The sequence below is a fragment of the Pseudophryne corroboree genome, chromosome 5 (assembly GCF_028390025.1).
Source record: "Pseudophryne corroboree isolate aPseCor3 chromosome 5, aPseCor3.hap2, whole genome shotgun sequence".
In the NCBI taxonomy this organism is placed as follows: Eukaryota; Metazoa; Chordata; class Amphibia; order Anura; family Myobatrachidae; genus Pseudophryne; species Pseudophryne corroboree.
Genome location: NC_086448.1, coordinates 148667654 through 148682559, shown reverse-complemented (window position 1 = coordinate 148682559; position 14906 = coordinate 148667654).

Below are 14906 nucleotides of genomic sequence, written 5' to 3'. Positions count from 1 at the left end.
CCCCTCATCGGTTTTGCCAGACAAACGTCCCGTCGGACCAGACAAAGGCAAACACTCTGCATTCGGTGGTACAGACCCTCCTGGATACAGGAGTCGTAGTACAGGTGCCTCTTGCGCAGGGGTACTATTCTCCGCTGTTTCTAGTCCCGAAACCGAATGGGTCCTCCCGGCCCATTCTCAACCTCAAGGCATTGAACAGGTTTGTGAAGGTTTCCAAGTTCCGTATGGAAACCCTTCGCTCTATAGTTCTAGCCTTGGAACCTGGGGACTACATGGTCTCCCTGGACATACAGGATGCTTACCTGCATATTCCTATAGCAGCGTCACATCAGCAATACCTGAGGTTTGCTATTGGCAACCTCCATTACCAGTTTCGGGCGTTACCTTTTGGTTTAACAACGGCTCCGCGGGTCTTCACAAAAGTTATGGCGGTGTTGACGGTGGTACTCCGCCGTCAAGGGGTCAGGATACTGCCATATCACGACGACTTGTTAATCCTGGCAAATTCCCCAGAACTTTTCCTACGTCATCTAGATATGACGGTCCGGTTTCTACAAGCCCACGGGTGGCTCATCAACTGGAAGAAATCCTCCATGATCCCTGCTCAGAGCATGGTGCATCTGGAAGCGCTATTGGACACACAACCAGAGGTTGTTCTTGTGTCAGGAGAAAGTCCTGAAGCTTCAGGACAGGATTCGTTGCTTCCTTTCTCGTCCGCAAGTGTCAATACATTCGGCGATGCAGGTGCTGGGCCTCATGGTATCTGCATTCAACATGATGGAGTATGCTCAATTCCATTCTCGCCCCCTCCAGAGGCTGATTCTAGCCAAGTGGGACGGCCTGCCTCACCGGATCAGGTCTCAAATGATCTCATTGACTCCGGAGGTCCGTCTGTCGCTGCTCTGGTGGCTCCGGGACCAACAATTGTGCAGGGGCCGTCACTTCTGGATATCCAACTGGGTCGTGTTGACGACAGATGCCAGTCTAAGAGGTTGGGGCGCGGTGCTGGAGCAACACTCCCTTCAGGGTCGGTGGACCAAGGAGGAGTCCCTCCTCTCAATCAACATTCTGGAATTGCGGGTGGTCTTCAATGCATTGAACCTAGCCCAGCATTTAATTCAGAACCGTCCTGTTCAAGTGCAGTCGGACAACGCCACCACAGTGGCTTACATAAATCATCAAGGCGGCACTCGAAGCCGTCTGGCAATGAAGGAAGTCTCACGGATTCTACATTGGGCGGAACGCCATCTACCGGCCATATCGGCAATCTTCATTCCGGGAGTCCTGAATTGGGAAACTGACTTTCTCAGTCGTCAGGACGTACATGCTGGCGAGTGGGGCCTCCATCCAGAAGTGTTTCAACTCCTAGTGGAAAAGTGGGGTCTTCCAGACGTAGATCTGATGGCGTCTCGACACAATCACAAGGTTCCGGTATTTGGAGCAAGGACAAGGGATCCTCAAGCAGCATTCGTAGATGCGCTGGCGGTGCCGTGGAGGTTTCGGCTGCCGTACGTGTTCCCTCCGGTGTCACTCCTGCCCGGGGTAATTCGGAAGTTCAAGCAAGAAAAAGGAATTCTGCTTCTCATAGCTCCAGCGTGGCCCAGACGGCACTGGTTCTTAGACCTGCAAGGCCTATCGTCAGAGCGTCCAATTCTACTTCCACAACGCCCAGACCTCCTCGTTCAGGGACCCTGTGTCTACCAGGACCTAGCCCGCCTGTCTTTGACGGCGTGGCTCTTGAAGCTTCCGTCCTAAGGGCTAAAGGGTTTTCTAAGGCAGTCATTGAAACTATGTTTCGGTTTCGGAATCCGGCTTCGGCTCGGATTTACTATAGGGTCTGGCATTCTTACTTTGTTTGGTGCGCATCTAACGATTATGACGCTTCCAAGTTTAGTATAGCCAAGATGTTGGCTTTTCTTCAGCAGGGCCTGGACTTAGGCCTACGTCTGGCCTCCCTCAAGGTTCATATGTCTGCCGTGTCAGTGTGGTTTCGGAGAAAAATTGCGACCTTACCTGATGTGCATACCTTTACTCAGGGTGTGTTGCTTATCCAACCTCCCTATGGTCCCGCCTGTGGCTCCTTGGGACTTGTTGGTGGTTTTGGAGGCATTACAAGAGTCTCCGTTTGAACCTCTTGGTTCAGCTGATCTTAAGTGGCTTTCCCTTAAGGTGGTGTTTCTGCTGGCTATTGCTTCAGCTAGAAGAGTGTCGGATTTGGGTGCCTTGTCCTGTAGTTCCCGATATCTGATATTTCACCGTGACTGGGCGGTTCTTAGGACTCGTCCCGGATATTTACCTAAGGTGGTTTCTTCGTTCCACCTTAACCAGGAGATTGTGATTTCGGCATTTGTTTCTCCTGATCTGTCTCCCAAAGAGAAGTCTTTGGATGTGGTACGGGCTCTCCGTAGCTATGTGAAGAGAATTGCTTCCATTAGGAAATCTGATTCTCTTTGTACTGTTTGGATTTCACAAACGGGGCTGGCCTGCTCACAAGCAGACTTTGGCCAGATGGATTAGAATGGTGATTGCACATGCTTATGTGAGGGCTGGTCTGTCGGCTCCTGCTCACATTACGGCCCATTCTACTCGGTCTGTTGGACCTTCTTGGGCGGCCCGCCGTGGTGCGACCCTTGAACAATTGTGCAAGGCGGCTACTTGGTCCTCAGTGAACACATTCATAAGGTTCTATGCCTTCGATACTGCCGCTTCCCAGGATGCTTCCTTTGGACGCCGGGTCCTTGTGCCCGATACAATGCGTCCCCTCCCATAAGGAACTGCTTTAGGACATCCCCAATGTCTATCCTTGTGGAGCCCAGTGTACTCTGCAGCAGAAAATGAGATTTATGGTAAGAACTTACCTTTGTTAAATCTCTTTCTGCGAGGTACACTGGGCTCCACAAGGCGCCCACCCTGACGCACTTAGCTTCTTTGGGTTGGTATGGCATTAGCCGCTGACACTTCTCCTGTCGTGAGAGTGTGGTGTATGTGGCTACTAACCGTTGTCGTCTCTTTTCCTGCTACTGCATTGGGCTGGTTAACTAAAAACTGAGCTCCTGTGCAGGGAGGCGGCGCTGTGCATTCTGGGAACAGTCAAAGCTTTGAGCCTGTTGGTGCCTCGGATCAAGATCCTACTCTACACCCCAATGTCTATCCTTGTGGAGCCCAGTGTACCTCGCAGAAAGATTTAACAAAGGTAAGTTCTTATCATAAATCTCGTTTTCTCCTGGCAACATTAACAATTAAGAGGGGTGGACCCCTGCAGTGCTGAGGATGAGTCCCATTGTCATAAAAAAGATTCCATCTTGTGTATCAGTAATCCAATCAACAAACCCCATCAACTACAAGTATTGTGCAATCAGTCTTCCATACATTTTTGCGGTAAACATTGTTTCCTAGCACAACCAGTAAGTCTTTATATATTGCATTATTCCAAAGATAACACTGGGGGTCATTCCGAGTTGTTCGCTCGTTGCCGATTTTCGCAAGGGAGTGATTAAGGCGAAAATGCGCATGCGCATGGTACGCAGTGCGCATGCGCTAAGTTATTTAGCACAAAACTTAGTAGATTTACTCACGTCCGAACAAAGAATTTTCATCATTGAAGTGATCGGAGTGTGATTGACAGGAAATTGGTGTTTCTGGGTGGAAACTGACCGTTTTCTGGGAGTGTGCGGAAAAAACGCAGGCGTGCCAGAATAAAACGCGGGAGTGTCTGGAGAAATGGGGGAGTGGCTGTCCGAACGCAGGGCGTGTTTGTGACGTCAAACCAGGAACGAAACGGACTGCAGTGTAGGAGTAAGTCTCGAGCTACTCAGAAACTGCTAAGAATTTTCTATTCGCAATTCTGCTAATCTTTCGTTCACAATTCTGCTAAGCGAAGATACGCTTCCAGAGCATGTGCAATGCTGCTAAAATCAGATAGCGAGCGAACAACTCCGAATGACCCCCACTGTGCAGATGAATACATTAAGGTCATTATGTCTAAAATCATAGCTATAATTTAATCGTTGCAGTTATAGGCCTTAGCTCCGAGACTCCATTACTGTTTCTACCTCATCTCTAAACATCAGTTGACTTAGCACATATCTGTAGCCCCATTAAACACACATCCCATTATCGCAATCCATGTGGCAGAGTGGTCCTTATGGCAGAACTCGTACATATAGGTAGATCTTGCGGTGTGCTGTGGCCGAGTGGATAGGATAAACATCTGTATGAATGATGCGCACAAATCAAACAGTACTTCCCTTAAATATCTCTGCAATTCTTTATCTCCTTCACCAGTTTCTTAACATATGTTTCTCATACTTCCTAGAGGATGCTGGGGTCCATTTCATGACCATGGGGTATAGACGGTTCCGCAGGAGCCATGGGCACTTAAAGACTTTTCAAAGGGTGTGAACTGGCTCCTCCCTCTATGCCCCTCCTCCAGACCTCAGTTTTATAAATGTGCCCAGGCAGACTGGATGCACTCCAGGGGAGCTCTACTGAGTTTCTCTGAAAAGACTTATGTTAGGTTTTTTATTTTCAGGGAGGACTGCTGGTAACAGTCTCCCTGCTTCGTGGGACTGAGGGGGCAGAAGTAGGAACCAACTTCCTAAAGAGTTTCATGGCTCTGCTTCTGGCTGACAGGACACCATTAGCTCCTGAAGGGTACTGAACGCTGGCCGTGTCTAGATGCTCACTCCCACAGCGTGCCGTCACCCCCTCCCAGAGCCAGAAGTCAGAAGACAGGTGAGTGTTAGAAGATGAATCTTCAATCAAGATAGTGACGGCTAAAGGTACAGCGCGGCTGGCGGGAGCGCAGCACGCCATTGCTGCCCACACATACACAGAGCACTGCAGGGCGCGGGGGGGGGGGCGCCCCCTGGGCAGCAAATAACCTTGTAAATTGGCAAAAAGGTGGCACAAGATGCCATGGCACAGCCCTACCCCCGCCAGTATAAATATTAGGTGAAAAATCTCTGAGGGGAAACGCGCCATTGCAGGGGCGGAGCTTCCTCCTCAGTCAGCCAGCACACTGCTCAGCGCCATTTTCTCTTAGCTGCAGAGACAACGCTGGTCCTCCTACACTACTGCATACAAGTATCAGGGTGCAAAACAAGGGGGGGCACAGTGAATTTGGTGCTTTACAGGGTGTATTTACACTATAAAAAAGCGCTTGTGTCAGTGGGCATTCTGTGTTCACAGACATTGTGTGCTGGGGTGGTGAACTGGCTGCTCCTGTGTCCTTCTGACAGACTTTACTGTGGGTCTGTCCCCTATAAGTCCCAGAGTGTCTGTGGTGTGTGTGTGTGTGTGTGTGTGTGTGTGTGTGTGTGTGTGTGTGTGTGTGTGTGTGTGTGTACGAGTGTGACATGTCTGAGGCAGGGAGTTCTTCCCCTGAGGAAGACATTTTAGGGACACAGTTGTAATGTGGTGGTGCTTCCGGCACACCAAGAGCCTGCATGCGTGAAAGAAATACGTGATAGTATGCATCATATCAATAGGAGATTAGATAAGTCTGAATCTCATGCAGAATGCTGGAGAAAATCTGTGGAAGATGTGATTTTTCAAGGTTCTGTTCTCCCATCCGCAGGCGACCCCTCTGGGTCACATAAAAGACCGTTTGCAAATATTGTAAATACTGATGCCGAAACGGACTCTGATTCCTGTGTCGACGATAGTGACTCCAGGGAAGTAGATCATAAATTGGCGAAAAATATACAATATATGATTGTGGCTATAAGGGAAGTTACAGAAGCCCCTCCTGTACCTCAGGAGAAGGCCTATTTCTATAAAGAAACTAAATCTAAGGTTGTTTTCCCTCCTTCCCACGAGCTAAATACTCTCTTTGAAGGGTTGTGGGTGAATCCTGAAAAGAAATTTCGCATTCCCAAAAGGATTCAGATGGCTTATCCTTTTCCGTTAGAGGACAGGAAAAAATGGGAGTCTCCCCCGGTGTTAGACAGTGCCCTGTCTAGATTGACAAAGAAGGTGATTCTCCCTGCACCTGGGACGGCTTCGCTAAAGGAGCCAGCAGACCGCAAAATGGAGACTATATTAAAATCCATTTATGTTGCCAATGGTACGCTGCTCAGGCCCACAATTGCTTGCGCATGGGTGAGTCGTGCAATTGAAAAATGGTCAGACAACTTGTCATCGGAAATTGACACGATTGATAAAGATGAGATACTCCTAAAGTTAGGTAATATCGAAGACGCGGCCGCATACATGCTAGAAGCGATGAAGGATATTGGACTCTTGGGTTCAACAGCCGCTACCATGGCAGTATCGGCTCGGTGGGTGTTATGGATTCGCCAGTGGAACGCGGATGCAGATTCCAAAAAGAATTGGAGACTCTCCCATATAAAGGTGAGGCCTTATTTGATGATGGGCTGGATGCGTTAGTCCCGGCGGCTACCGCAGGTAAGTCGACGTTTTTGCCTTATGCTCCTGCACCGGCGAAAAAGACACATCCCTCTCACATGCAGTCCTTTCGGCCCAACAAATACAAAAAGGCCAAAGGTTCTCCCTTCTTTGCAGGTAGGGGAAGGGGAAAAGGAAAGAAGTCCGCAGCATCTCCAGGATCCCAGGAGCAGAAGTCAACCCCTACTTCTGCCAAATCTACAGCATGACGCTGGGGCTCCCTTGCGGGAGGCCGCTCGGGTGGGGGCACGTCTGAAACTGTTCAGTCAAGGTTGGATTAAATTTGGCCTGGACCAATGGGTTTTACAAATAGTATCCCAGGGGTACAAGCTGGAGCTTCAAGACGTCCCCCCATGCCGATTTTTCAAATCGACCTTGCCAGCTTCTCTTCCAGAAAGAGAGGCAGTAACAACGGCAATTCAAAAGTTATGTCAGCATCATTTATTCATGCCTCTTTGTAGTTCCGAAGCCGGACGACTCGGTCAGACCAATTTTAAACCTAAAATATCTGAATCTCTACTTGAAAAGGTTCAAGTTCAAAATGGCATCACTGAGGGCAGTGATTTCCAGTCTAGAGGAGGGGGACTTCATGGTGTTGGTAGACATAAAGGATGCTTACCTGCATGTTCCCATTTATCCTCCTCACCAGGCTTAACTGAGATTCGCGGTTCTGGACTGCCATTACCAGTTCCAGACGTTGCCTTTCGGTCTCTCCACGGTGCCGAGGGTATTCACCAAGGTGATGGCGGAGATGATGGTCCTCCTTCGTCAAAAAGGAGTCAATAAAATTCCTTATCTGGACGAGCTCCTGATAAAGGCGAGATCCAGGGAGCAGTTGCTGCAGAACATCACACTCTCCCTGTCCATACTCCAACAACACGGTTGGATCATAAATTTTCCAAAGTCTCAGTTGGAACCGACAATGAGATTGTCCTTTCTCGGGATGATACCGGACACAGAAGTTCAGAGAGTATTTCTTCCTGGGAAAAGGCTCTGGAAATCCAGAGTATGGTCAAACAGATAATGAAACCAACAAGTGTGTCGATCCATCAGTGCATTCGGTTGTTGGGGAAGATGGTGGCGGCCTACAAGGCCATACAGTTTGGCAGATTTCATGCCAGAGTGTTCCAAGGGGACCTGTTGGACAAGTGGTCCGGATCCCACCTACACATCCACAGGAAAGATAATTCTGTCGTCAAAAGCCAGCATTTCGCTCCTGTGGTGGCTGCACAGTTCTCGCCTACTAGAGGGACGCAGGTTCGGGATTCAGGACTGGATCCTGGTAACCACGGATGCAAGTCTCCGAGGCTGGGGAGCTGTCACTCAGGGGGAAAGCTTCCAAGGAAAATGGTCAAGTCAGGAATCCTGCCTTCACATAAACGTTCTGGAGTTGAGAGCCATTTACAAGCGGTACTTCTTCAAGATCATCCCGTGCAGATCCAGTCAGACAATGTAACAGCAGTCGCGTACATAAACAGGCAAGGCGGAACGAAAAGCAGAGCAGCAATGGCAGAGGTGTCAAGGATTCTCCTCTGGGCAGAAAGACATGTCAGAGCTCTGTCGGCGATTTTCATTCCGGGAGCGGACAACTGGGAAGCAGACTTCCTCAGCAGACACGATCTCCATCCAGGAGAGTGGGGCCTCCACCAAGAAGTCTTCGCAGAAGTGACAAGTCTCTGTGGCGTTCCTCAAGTAGACATGATGGCATCTCGTATCAACAAGAAGCTTCAGAGATATTGTTCCAGGTCGAGAGACCCTCAAGCAATAGCAGTGGATGCACTGGTGGCCCAGTGGATATTCTGGTCGGTGTATGTCTTCCCTCCACTTCCGCTGATCCCAAAAGTTTTCAAGATAATAAGAAGAACAAGAGTTCGAGCAATCTTCATTGCCCCAGACTGGCCAAGGAGGGCTTGGTACCCAGATCTTCAGGAGTTGCTCATAGAAGATCCTCGGCCTCTTCCTCCTCGCGAGGACCTGCTACAGCAGGGGCCGTGCGTGTATCAAGACTTACCGTGGCTACGTTTGACGGCATGGCTGTTGAGCGCCGGATCCTAGCCCGAAAGGGTATTCCCAAGGAAGTCATTCCCACTCTTATTCAGGCCAGGAAAGGAGTAATGTCTAAACATTACCACCATATTTGGAGAAAATATCTTGGTGTGAATCCAAGAAGGCTCCTACGGAAGAGTTTGAGTTGGTGCGTTTTCTCCATTTTCTGCAGGCTGGTGTGGATGCGGGCCTTACATTGGGGTCAATTAAGGTCCAGATTTCGGCCTTATCAGTTTTCTTTCAAAAACAATTGGCTTCTCTTTCAGAAATTCATACCTTCGTGAAAGGGGTTCTGCACACCCAGCCTCCATTTGTGCCTCCAGTGGCACCATGGGACCTTAAGGTGGTGTTGCAGTTCCTTCAATCGAGTTGGTTTGAACCTCTACAGGACATAGAGTTGAAGTTTCTCACTTGGAAAGTGGTGATGCTTTTGGCCTTGGCATCCGCAAGGCGGGTGTCTGAGTTGGGGGCCTTGTCTCACAAGAGCCCTTACCTGATCTTCCATGAAGATAGGGTGGAGTTGAGAATTCGCCAACATTTTCTTCCAAAGGTGGTTTCATCTTTCCACATAAACCAACCTATTGTGATGCCAGTGGCTACTGACACGTTCACTGAGTCAAAGTCTCTAGATGTGGTTAGGGCTTTGAAGATTTATGTTGCTAGAACAGCTCGGATACGGAAAACAGAGGCTCTGTTTGTCCTGTATGCTCCCAACAAGATTGGGTGTCCTGCTTCCAAGCAGACCATTGCGCGCTGGATCAGAGTTACGATTCAGCACGCTCATTCTATGGCTGGATTGCCGTTACCGACGTCGGTGAAGGCCCATTCTACCAGGAAGGTGGGCACGTCCTGGGTGGCTGCCCGGGGGATCTCGGCATTACAACTTTGCCGAGCAGCTATTTGGTTAGGGTCAAACACTTTTGCTAAATTTTATAAGTTTGACACTTTGGCCGATGAGGACCTCAAGTTTGGTCAATCGGTGCTGCAGGGTCATCCGCACTCTCCCGCCCGTACTGGAGCTTTGGTATAAACCACATGGTCATGAAATGGACCCCAGCATCCTCTAGGACGTATGAGAAAACAGGATTTTAATACCTACCGGTAAATCCTTTTCTCCTAGTCCGTAGAGGATGCTGGGCGCCCGACCCAGTGCGTACTTTACCTGCAGTTTTGTTCATTTTAGTTACACAAGTTGTGTTACATTTGTTTTCAGCATGTTGCTGTAAATGGTTCATGCCTTTTGGCGTGTGTTATGTTGAATGCCATGTTGTGTGGCATGGTTGAGGTGTGAGCTGGTATGAATCTCACCGTTAGTATAAAAGTAAATCCTTTCCTCGAAATGTCCGTCTCCCTGGGCACAATTCCTATAACTGAGGTCTGGAGGAGGGGCATAGAGGGAGGAGCCAGTTCACACCCTTTGAAAAGTCTTAAAGTGCCCATGGCTCCTGTCGAACCGTCTATACCCCATGGTCATGAAATGGACCCCAGCATCCTCTACGGACTATGAGAAAAGGATTTACCGGTAGGTATTAAAATCCTGTTATTGTTGGTATATTCATGACAAATAGAGAAAAACAGAGAATATAATGCAATAATGTAAAACTATTGCAGTGTAAAATTATCAGTGTCTTGAGGGCTGCGGGGGCGTTCGCCTGCCCCCTGTGTAAAAGGCTCTCCCAAAATGGCAACCCCGACGCAGGAGACGGATGCTAGAGGTCACACTTGTCTACTACTATTTAAGGTAAGACACTTCTCATTTTGTTTTATACACATTGACAAAGGGGCTACGGGCCCCGAAACGTTGGTACTTGCATTGTTTAAAATGCTGTAATACACAATTCGATTCTGAAAGTCCCGGAGTGCCACTGTTTTTTCCTGTTCCTGTATCCATACCATGTGACGATGGGCACCTTGGCAACATCACCTATTGTATTAGGAGTGCCGGTCTGACTACAAGTGTATATATATATATATATATATATATATATATATCCAAGCAAGGACGTGGCACTCGTGCATAACATAATCACATACTCCGATGTAATATGTAACGTTTCAGTGGACTAACCACTGTCGTCAGACTTTATTGAAAAAAACACATACAACATACCTTTTTAAACCACCCGCGTGAAATCCCTCAGCTGATCCACGCCCGAACATCCGGGCTGGGGCTGCGGAAATGATATCATCATGCCATTAGCATATTACGTGCAGAAAACCATCACCATAGAAACCAGATAGAGACGCATGTAGCGCTAAAGAGTAAATACGATATAAGATGTATCAATGAACCGCAGATACAGTGTAGACAAATATCTTCAAAAGAGAACAATGTGTAACATTATAAATGCAACTTAGTATCTCTTTAAACCGCTAAAGCAACTACTGCAGAGCTAACTCAGATGTACAACATAATTGTTATGACTGAAGTATTAATCTAATCTGTTCCAGTAGCTGCTACAGCGCTTATTCATATATAAAGACTCATAAAAAGACACAACAAAGGACCTCTAAACTGAATTAAAAAGCATAATCACAAAATTGTAACACATATGAGAGATTAATCGAGATGAATGCTGCATGAAATTCTTGTTAATAAAAGTACTATAAGAAGCAGGCATATGATATGTGCTCATTAAGGCCTCTTGGATGTATTACATCGAGCTTAAATATCCACCTAGCTTCTAACCGTAATAGTTTAGAGCTACGGTCACCTCCTCTTATATCACTGGGAACATGGTCAATCATCCTATAACGGAGACTACTAATCGGATGCTTACAGGCTAAAAAATGTCTTGCCACAGGTTGCTCACTGCTCCCCGTTTGCAAGGCATTTCTAATAGCTGACCGGTGGCATGTCATTCTCTCCTTGAACTTCCTATCAGTTTTACCAATATAACTAAGCCCACAAGGGCATATAATTTGATAAACTGTATGAGTAGAATTACATGTAAGCCGGTGTTTGATCATGATTTTTTTACCGGTGTGTGGGTGATTAAAAGAATCACCAGCCAATAAATATTGGCACGTTACACACGTACATCTTATGCAACCTAATTTAGTATTCGGTATTGACAAAAAATGTGTAGCAGATTGTGAGATACTAGAGTTCATTTTAGAGACATCTGTTTTAACAAGGTAGTCTCTGAGATTTTTACCCCTGGAATAACATGGCATTAAGTTGGTATTAGTAAGATGTAACTGTTCGTCAGTTTCTATAATTGGACAGTTTTTCTTTGAAACTTTGGCAACTACTTCAGATTTATTGGTGAATTTATTAACCCAGGGGAACCTCACTCTCTGTGGCCCGTTAGTACTTTTCTTCTTTAATAATATAGATCTATCCATTGCCAGAACTTTAGTTTTAGCTGCCAGCAACAACTCATGTGAATAACCTCTACGTAATAATTTTGTAATAAGAGCATCAATTTGTTGTGTCGCCAATTCCGCATCACTATTTAATCTCATAACCCGAATCATTTGAGAGTAAGGAAGCCCTCTTTTGAGAGACGATGGATGACAACTACGTGCATGTAATAATTGACTGCGGTCAGTTGGTTTCACATAAATCGTGGTGGTTAATTTCCCATCAAGGATCATGACCATGGCATCCAAGAAGTTAATCTCGCTTTGATTCATATCGAATGTAAATTTGATGGTACTATTACTTGCATTCTGTTGATCTAAAATATCTATTAGAGTACTTTGGTCTCCCTTCCAGATAACAAACAGATCATCAATATAGCGGCAAAATAGGATTGCTTGGGCTTTAAAGATCTCATTGTTATAAAATAAATCTTCCTCAATCGCAAACATCACAATGTTTGCGTATGTCGGAGATACAGCAGATCCCATTGCACACCCTTGAATTTGCATAAAAAATTGCCTGTCATAAAGAAAAAAATTGTTTGTTAAAACTAACTCAAGTAATAACAGGATTATCTCAATCTTGCCTGCATCAAACGCTTGTCTTTTAACAAGAAATCTTTTTACTGCTGCTAACCCCATATCATGGGGAATAGAGGTATATAAACTAACAACATCGATGGTTGCCAGCCAGCAACCATCAGGTAAAGATTCTACAGACTGTAATTTGTTGAGAAATGATGTAGTATCCAACAAAAAACTAGGTTCATCACATAATAAGGGTTGCAACAGAAAATCAAGAAAAACAGATAAAGGTTGTAATAGCGATCCCCTGGCCGACACTATCGGTCGACCAGGAGGAGGATATACCTTTTTATGGATTTTAGGTAATAGGTAAAACACAGGCACAATTGGGAAAGAGGGAACCAGAGTCTCCATTACTTCATTAGTAATTAACTCAACAGATAATGCCTGTACCAACACTTCCAGTAACCTTTTCTTACATCTCTCTGTCGGATTAACCTGTAATTTCATGTACACATCAGTGGACGATAATTGACGTAATACTTCAGTATTATAATCACAGAAATCTTGAAGAACTATTGATTCCCCCTTATCCGCTGGTCTAATAATGAGCTTATCGTTCTTAGACAATGCCTCAAGGGCATTCCTCTCCAATCTAGTAAGATTAGGATGTACTTTGCCACTAGAAGAGACTGTTTCTTTAACTTCATGATCTAATAGTCTCATGAACGTTTTTAAACTCGAATTATTAGACAAGGGGTCAAATACTGATTTAGAGCGAAATTGTTGTAATTTAGGGGGAATCAAAACATGTGAGTCAGATCTCTTAGTAGAGCCAAAATGTTCACTTAGTTTAATTTTACGTTGCAAAGAATATTTTTCAATGTTCCATTGTAAACTGTTGAACGGAACAGAGGGCACAAACGAGAGGCCTTTACCCAATAATTTGTACTCTGTATCAGAAAGTTCATACGATGACAAATTACACACTATTTCTTGGTCTTTGAGCGCGGCGGCCTGCCTCCTCGTCCTCTGCCTGTCGCATTGGTGGCCCCTCCGCGTGAATCTTCGTTTTCTGTGGCGTTGAGGGCCTTTGTATTGACCCCTAAAGGGGCAGCAGCTAAATTGGATTTTTCTGATTCACTCGTTGTTTCCTGTGTGGAATCTGTGTCAAAACGAGATTTATAGTTCTGCTGTCGACGGAAGAACGGACGTTTGTTCACATCAGTTCTATTCCCAGAGAGCCATCGATATACAGAGTGTCTTTCGTAGTCTTCTTCTACTTTAACCAGCTTACGTTTTTTGAAGTCAATTAGCTCCTTCTTATATTGTGATATTTGTACTTGTAATTTGTTCACCCAGTCGCCATCTTTGTCCGCAATTAAAGTGGTCATGTTAGAGTTCTCAAAAGCCACAATCTTTGTTCTAATAACTTCCAGTTCTTTGGTAGACTGTTCAATAACTAACAGAATTAGATCTAGCGAGCACTTATTTTAGATAGCTATCCACCGGCGACAGAAACTGGCATCCTGTCTGCCGATGGTGGGGCAGTTCCTCACCCTAAACCCTCTGGGTATCTTCTTAGAACGAAAGTAATCACTCAATGATAAGCTGTGTAAATTAAAGTCAACTTCTTTTTTCTTTAAATTAAGCAAGTCTCTGAAAATGATGTTCGGAGCCATAGAATGTGCTTCATCTCGCATACCTTTCTTCCGTAGAATCGTTTCTGCATCCGATTCCGAATAGGAAAGCACATCACCCACGGGGAAATTGAACAGGCTCCACTGCTCCTGATTCTCCTCCATTACTGCTTCCGATCAGAGCTGTCTGTGACCTCTGCGGATCACACTTACACGCTGTCTCCAATCAGGTTTCCTCAATCCTAAGTACCTATGGCAGGTACTCTGTTAAAACGTCCAGCAATAGGACCAGAATGAAGAAAGTCTTGTAGGCAGTTCAAGTCTTGTAGGCAGCATTCATCTCGATTAATCTCTCATATGTGTTACAATTTTGTGATTATGCTTTTTAATTCAGTTTAGAGGTCCTTTGTTGTGTCTTTTTATGAGTCTTTATATATGAATAAGCGCTGTAGCAGCTACTGGAACAGATTAGATTAATACTTCAGTCATAACAATTATGTTGTACATCTGAGTTAGCTCTGCAGTAGTTGCTTTAGCGGTTTAAAGAGATACTTAAGTTGCATTTATAATGTTACACATTGTTCTCTTTTGAAGATATTTGTCTGTACACTGTATCTGCGGTTCATTGATACATCTTATATCGTATTTACTCTTTAGCGCTACATGCGCCTCTATCTGGTTTCTATGGTGATGGTTTTCTGCACGTAATATGCTAATGGAATGATGATATCATTTCCGCAGCCCCCGCCCGGATGTTCGGGCGTGGATCAGCTGAGGGATTTCACGCGGGTGGTTTAAAAAGGTATGTTGTATGTGTTTTTTTCAATAAAGTCTGACGACAGTGGTTAGTCCACTGAAACGTTACATATTACATCGGAGTATGTGATTATGTTATGCACGAGTGCCACGTCCTTGCTTGGA